Source organism: Sinocyclocheilus anshuiensis, unplaced genomic scaffold (genome assembly GCF_001515605.1).
Source record: "Sinocyclocheilus anshuiensis isolate Anshui unplaced genomic scaffold, SAMN03320099.WGS_v1.1 scaffold635, whole genome shotgun sequence".
Classification (NCBI taxonomy): Eukaryota; Metazoa; Chordata; class Actinopteri; order Cypriniformes; family Cyprinidae; genus Sinocyclocheilus; species Sinocyclocheilus anshuiensis.
The window spans coordinates 111957-118515 of NW_015551039.1; positions in this window are offsets into that span (position 1 = coordinate 111957).

Below are 6559 nucleotides of genomic sequence, written 5' to 3' on the forward strand. Positions count from 1 at the left end.
AGAAAGACACTTGTACAGGTTTGGAACAACTTAAGGGTTAGCTTATCATGAGAGTTTTCATTTTTGGATGAGCTATCCCTTTAATGCAATGTGATTTTATATGTTTAAATAGAAAGTTTATCCTTTCACATCTAAATACAAAAGACACATCTGATCTGCATTGAGACACAAAAGAAAAAACATGCAGAGACAAAACAGTTATCTAAAGTAAAACAAACAGTAAAGAAAACAATAAAAGTGCATGCAAATATTTCACCCCATGCTACATCTATGTTTACACACCCATCAGTTCATAAGCACATATTCTGAACAAGGTGTAAAATCCTACCATTCCCCCTGGTGCTGCTATAAAATTGGGAAAAAGCAGATTTTTAAAAATGCGAGAGATATCACAAGACATGTCACCTGCGTTCTTGAGCCCCTTTTTGCCCCCTCATCTAGTAGTTTATGTGCCCTCTAATCACCAGTCCATAAACACAGCCCTGAAGACCCGCATTAAAGACTGAGAAGAGAGTGAAGGAAAACAGCATCCAAAGAGTCAGAGGTAGCCTGTGTGGTATTATTAATAAGGCATTAAAAAAGAGAGCACTTCAAAGCATACAGGAGCCATGCTATCGTACATGAAAGTAACATAGTATGGCTTAATGTCTCCTAAGGCGTCTTATGGTGATGCGGCTTTGATTTGAAATGCATTGTGTGGCAAATGGATTTGCACTAGTGGAGAGTGAGGATGCTGTGTGGGAACACACCATAATTTAAAACCTGACCTCAAGGAGAAGCTGAATTGTAGTTTATGAGGATAATGGTAAGCATGAGGAGATCATTAAGAATTTTAGCTGTTAACAGGCAGATATATTGCATCCTCAGCCAAAATCATTAACCACCCAAAATCAAACCTCTGCCTTAGCCTTAGTCTTAGCAGAATAGAAAGGCTCTGGGATGCTACAGCACAGCATGCTGTTCTGACAGAGGATGTCTTAATCACTGAGGATAATCAGGCTTATTTAGCCACTGAGAATTACAGGCAGAAATTTTAAATGATAAGCAAATGAGGCCGTTGAAAAGCTATGTCAAGGAGGTGGTGCAGCCGATTAGCCTACTAGCGCTTTTCGGCACAGACAACGCCCTGGAGTATAGGGTCATTCTTCCAATAGGACTTGACTGCTGGTTGACAATACTAAATGTTCCTTACTAAAGATGCTTACAGACGGATTGGGGGTGGGAATTCTGTCTCATGTTTGCTTCCCCTGGCAAATGACACACTTCACGGTTAAAAAATGTTGGGTCCCTGAACAGACTTCACAGTTATATAAATAAAACGTGTGGCATTGGGACAAAAATGGTCATATTTAATCCCACTTTGAACCCCATTTAGAGAATTGATGAAAGCCTTCCCACCCCCATGCCTCCTGTATCATAATTGTTTTCTCTTTCTTAAAATGTTATGTACACTAGTCACGTACATAAAACACCGCAAATGACCTTTTGAATATTTGTTCATGAAAAATTATAGGACTCAGGATGGCCTCACACAACCCCAAAGTACATCACCTCAAACAACACAATAAGAAAATAAAAACAGTACCATTCACTGACAGAATGAGAAATGTGACTCGCTCAAATGCATGGGGTTTATCGGGTCTGTATGGCTTTGTCAAGACCTAAAAAGACAAATTAAATTCTCAGACAATAAATAGTAACAGATTCAGACATCACACTAACCACAAAGATCAAGAGCGACATTAAAGCAACTTAAATGACTGTCTCTGTCATAAATAGAAACTCAGTTACAGCAAATTACACCAAAACAATGAAGAGTTTGTATTGATTTTTTCCTCTTCGTCCCGTATATTGTGATTCCATTATTTTTATTTTTCCTATAGTAATCTTAACTCTGTGGGATGTTATAATATTCTATAGCCTACAGATATTGTTCTTGATATCCCTGATTTTGTTTACTTACATTGTCAGAACACACTATTTTTTTTTTCACACCACAGGACATACCAGCAAAGCATTATTTCTCTGTGAGCATTAACTTCAAAAATGTTTTCAATACACATTTCACTTTATGTAAAATTCTAAATAAGACAGCTCTGTGGGTGCCCCATGACCCTGAAATCCACTGCAGCTCTATTATTTGTCTAGCGAGCTGCGGGCATCCCAAGTTTCTCAGGAGATAAGCAGTCCTAGCTCTATCAAAAAATACAAAGCTTAATGTGTCAGAGAAGGATAAGAAAAAAAGCAAAATGTGGAGATTTGCACAAATCAAACTGACTAAGACAGAGAAATGAGGTAGAAAAACAGGATAAAAAGAAGACGGTATGCTTGCAAGTAACCCCAATAACACCATGTTTAGTTGTAGGGTAAAATATACCATCCTGTGTATCCAAAGCAATAAAATAATTTCTTTGTGCACTTCACTCAACCTAATACTTTTTAAAGCATATTGTCAAACCTGACCAAAAAACAATGTGCTGATTCAATGAAAAGCTTGTACATGGGCGATTAAAAGGGGTGCTAGCTTTTCAGTGCAGATGAAAATTGGGGTATTTCGAGGGCTTTGGGAACAGGGAGGGCAATAGGAGGAGGGGGAAATGAAAGGAAAATGCCAGTAGTGCCCACTCAGCTATTTTCCCAGTCAAGATCAAAGACAGCGCTGGACTGGCCGCACCGCGGGAAACTTGAAATGTGCCCTGCCTTTGTTTGCTGTTGCTAGGAGACTTCGAGACAGCCAAAAGTGTTTTCAGAAAGCTACAGGATTTTAAGACTATCATGATTTAGACTGAGTATTGCAATTTACTAAGGCATTCAATAAGCACAATAAATACTGATTCATCTACATAACATATATTGATCATATTTTTAAAAAGCCATTCTCTTTTTTCCCCCACTTTTAGTATGAGAAAAAGCTGGGAAAATGACATTGGAAGTTCAGTTTTTCCTTCCTTTCCAAGCAGTCCTGAACTACAATATACAGTAATACCTACAGAGCTACACTATAGTTTTATGTGGTTTTGTGTGCGAGAGAGAGCAAGAGCGAAAGGGAGAGATTAATCATCAGAGCATGTATATTTCCTCCACTTAAGCAACAATTCCATTAATGGGTGTCTTGAGTGCGTGTTACTGGGAGCTCATTAGCCATTATTAGTCTAACACTCAAATAAATGTCAGAATGTGCTGAGCAAGAGCTGCTGGTAATAGGCCCTGGGTATTATCAAGACTGCTCATTTAGAAATGTGTGTCATATCTGATAAAGAAAAATGTGAACTGCAGTGTGGTGATCATAAACCCCTTTTATATTTACTGTACATGGAGTAATTAAAGCAAAGATGTGCAGGTTCAGTCTGACGCCATCTTGAGTGTGGCACGCTAAGTGCTCAAGGGCCATTGAAATAACTAGACTGGCTGATGAAGAATAAATAGCCAAATAAGCGTATATGTCTAAATCCTTGCAGTTACTTAACCCGAATACAATATATGAGCATGCTGAGCCCAGACTTGAACAAGCGGGAAGGAATTCTATTCTGTCACTGGACCGCATCCATGCCCTTGAGTGAGGCAGTGTACTTGGGACACAGCTCACCAATCCTCTTGCACAACATCACGCCCCACCCCAACTGAACTTGAACTTACTTCACTCACTACAAATCAGCAGTATTAAAACTGATGGCTTGCTTTATGCTGTCAGGTAACACAATAATAACACACATAAACTTTGCATTTTATCAATAACAATTCTCATACATACGTGCTGAGGGCATATTTAGGGATCCAAGCAGCCAGTGCCAAATTACAATTTTTTTAAGCTCGGGGCGTTTTTTGGTATTTTCGCCTAAATTTGACATACTCAAATTCAAATGTTTGCCCTACACACATACAATGGAGGAAATTTTAAAAAAATGGTTTCATTGTAAAGAAAACCCTTTGAACTACAAAATATGAGTGTAATTCTTTATAAATAACATTATATATTTTTCAAATATTACAATAAACACAAAAAAAACATTATGTAAATGAAGCATAAACATTTTTAACGTGATTTTAACCGCAGAGTTTAACTGGTTTTAAAACTGAAAGTACAAGGGGGGGAAAATTAATTGGAGAAATGTGAAATATGGACCAAAAAGGCCAAAATGTAGATTGCTACTCAGGAAAAAGAAGGTGCTTCGAAGCAGCGGCGTCTGCAGGTGTACGGCTGTACGCACTGTGCGTAGCCTACCATGAGCGCTCAGACTGACCTGAGATTTTCCCCGCAAACATTTCAGCAGTTATTATAGGCCTGTGTGTGCCGTATTTCTGTCGACTGAATCAGCCATGCCATTAATTATGAATTTATCAGTCTTTTAAATGCCAAAGTCAATTTCTGCATAGAAATATTACACAAAATAGAAGCAGAAAATCGTGCTATACGCACTTTCATGAGATCGGGTTAGCATACAACAAGTAGGCAATTTTACAAATGGGAATACAACGAATTCATGACAATGTTTTACATTCAAGCTACCCGTAAATAGTGAAAAGTACTTTAAAAGCATCTGGAATGCAATAAAGTATTTTTTAAAAGCTGTTTTAAAGCATTTGCTGCATGGATAAAAAAAGGCTAATAAATAATTCACATATCAGACAAAATTGCATTGCAGCAAATCCTTTAAATTTGAAGGTATTCAGAACAGAGCAACATAAAAAATCTGAAAATATAAACAGCTTTACAATTATAGGACAAAGTTTTACATATATGCCATTATAATTTGTGTTTTATTTTTTAATTGTTCGGGCCTGTTTTAGGCTTTTCCTTATTTTTATATTTTAGACATCCATCAATTATGGTGATGAATAAAATGACTCGCCATGTCCTCATTGGTTGTGTCTTTAGAGAGAAATGCATCTTTAGGGATTACATAATGAAAGAGTCTCTATTTTCGATTTGAATTATTTACTTTTAAAGTAGTAATTTAAAGCTTTCTATATATTTTTATCATGTCTGTGAGGAAATTCGTTGAGTTTAGGTTCATCATTGTAAAGCGCTCCTGTTCAAGCCGAGATGACAGAAAGCGTTTGTTTTTTTTATTTTATAAAAGCACAACGTTTTGTTGATATTGTGAGTGCACACAAATAAAAGTAGACACATTGCAGTTCCGAATCATGTATTAGCTTCCACTCTCCACACAAACGATTGGATATGCGTCGAATAGCGCACATTTATCTAGGGTAAACATTTAAACTAACATTGTGATATGCTTGAACTGATATTTTATATCTATAGATTTTATTTTAGGCAAGTCGTGATGATTTGAGAAGGCTAAATTGATCAAACATAGGCTATGAACAACTCACTGTCTGCCACTGGCCGCTAAAAAATACAAACAAACAAAAAACATTAAAGGAAACAAAAAATGCTCCAAACGTTTTTTTAAATTAACTTTATAAAAAGGCAACGAAACGAAATATAATCACTTTTCCATTACATACAAAACTGAACTATTTTAATAGCTGAAACAGTAGTATAAGCTGTTTTGGGAGAATGGGAAAAAAGACTGGCTATAGGGCCTATATTTGAGGCCCGTGCAGGGCTCTAATGTAAGAACTGTTTTGTTCTCTGTTGTTTTCATCTGTGAGCATGCTCTTGATATATGTATTTTACCATTTTGTTGAGTTTAAAACGTGTGACATTCTTTCTGCTTTCATTTATCTACTCTCGAAGTCTCCTCACTGGTTATTTGAGTGTACTAAATACTTTTGATTAAATTTGCTAGACCAGGGGTCGGCAACCTACGGCACACGTGCCAACAGTGGCACGCAGAGGGATAATCGCTGGCACGCGAGCAATAGGGAAAACTGACGTACATTTTGAGGTAATAACTTCTCATAGTCACACAGCCTGTTAGGAGCTATAAATACTAGTAAAGTGTGGGAATTAACTTGCGCTAGTCTACGGATGCGCGCGCGACCGCTGCACATGATACAAGGCGTTTCAGGCGTTATCATGACTGAGATGGCCAATCAAATCAAAGTAGACGGGTTTACTGTTCACAGAAGCAGAGCGCGAAGCGTCAGTTTAACGTTAAAGAGAGCGAGGTAATGAAGCTGCAAATAATTTAATATTTGTCAACTTTTAACGATACGTTTTACGATAGAAATGTTAAATGACCGACAGCTATATCCAGTGATGCTAACTAGCAGCGCGATCTCAGATCACTGTATGCGAGTGGTGTGTGTGTGTGTGCGCGCGCGTATCAATTAAAGCAGCGCATTAATACCGAACTGTGATTAAACTGAACGCATTTTAATGCATTGGCCTTGTCTCACACACACACTAGTGATGCGCGGATGGCGGTTATATCAGCGGGCGCTGCGGATAATCCGCAGATCGGGTGGGTCGGGTAATAAAAAAATGAATTCTGATTATAGTAACGAATGGCTTAAAAAGACGTGAAAATAATACATTTTTGAGACGATGCAACGATGATCGATTAGGCACCTGACAATTCTGTCAACTGTCCCGAAACGCGAGCTAAAGTCTTCTATCGCAGCGTGCAGCAGCTCTAGATGCGTCGAT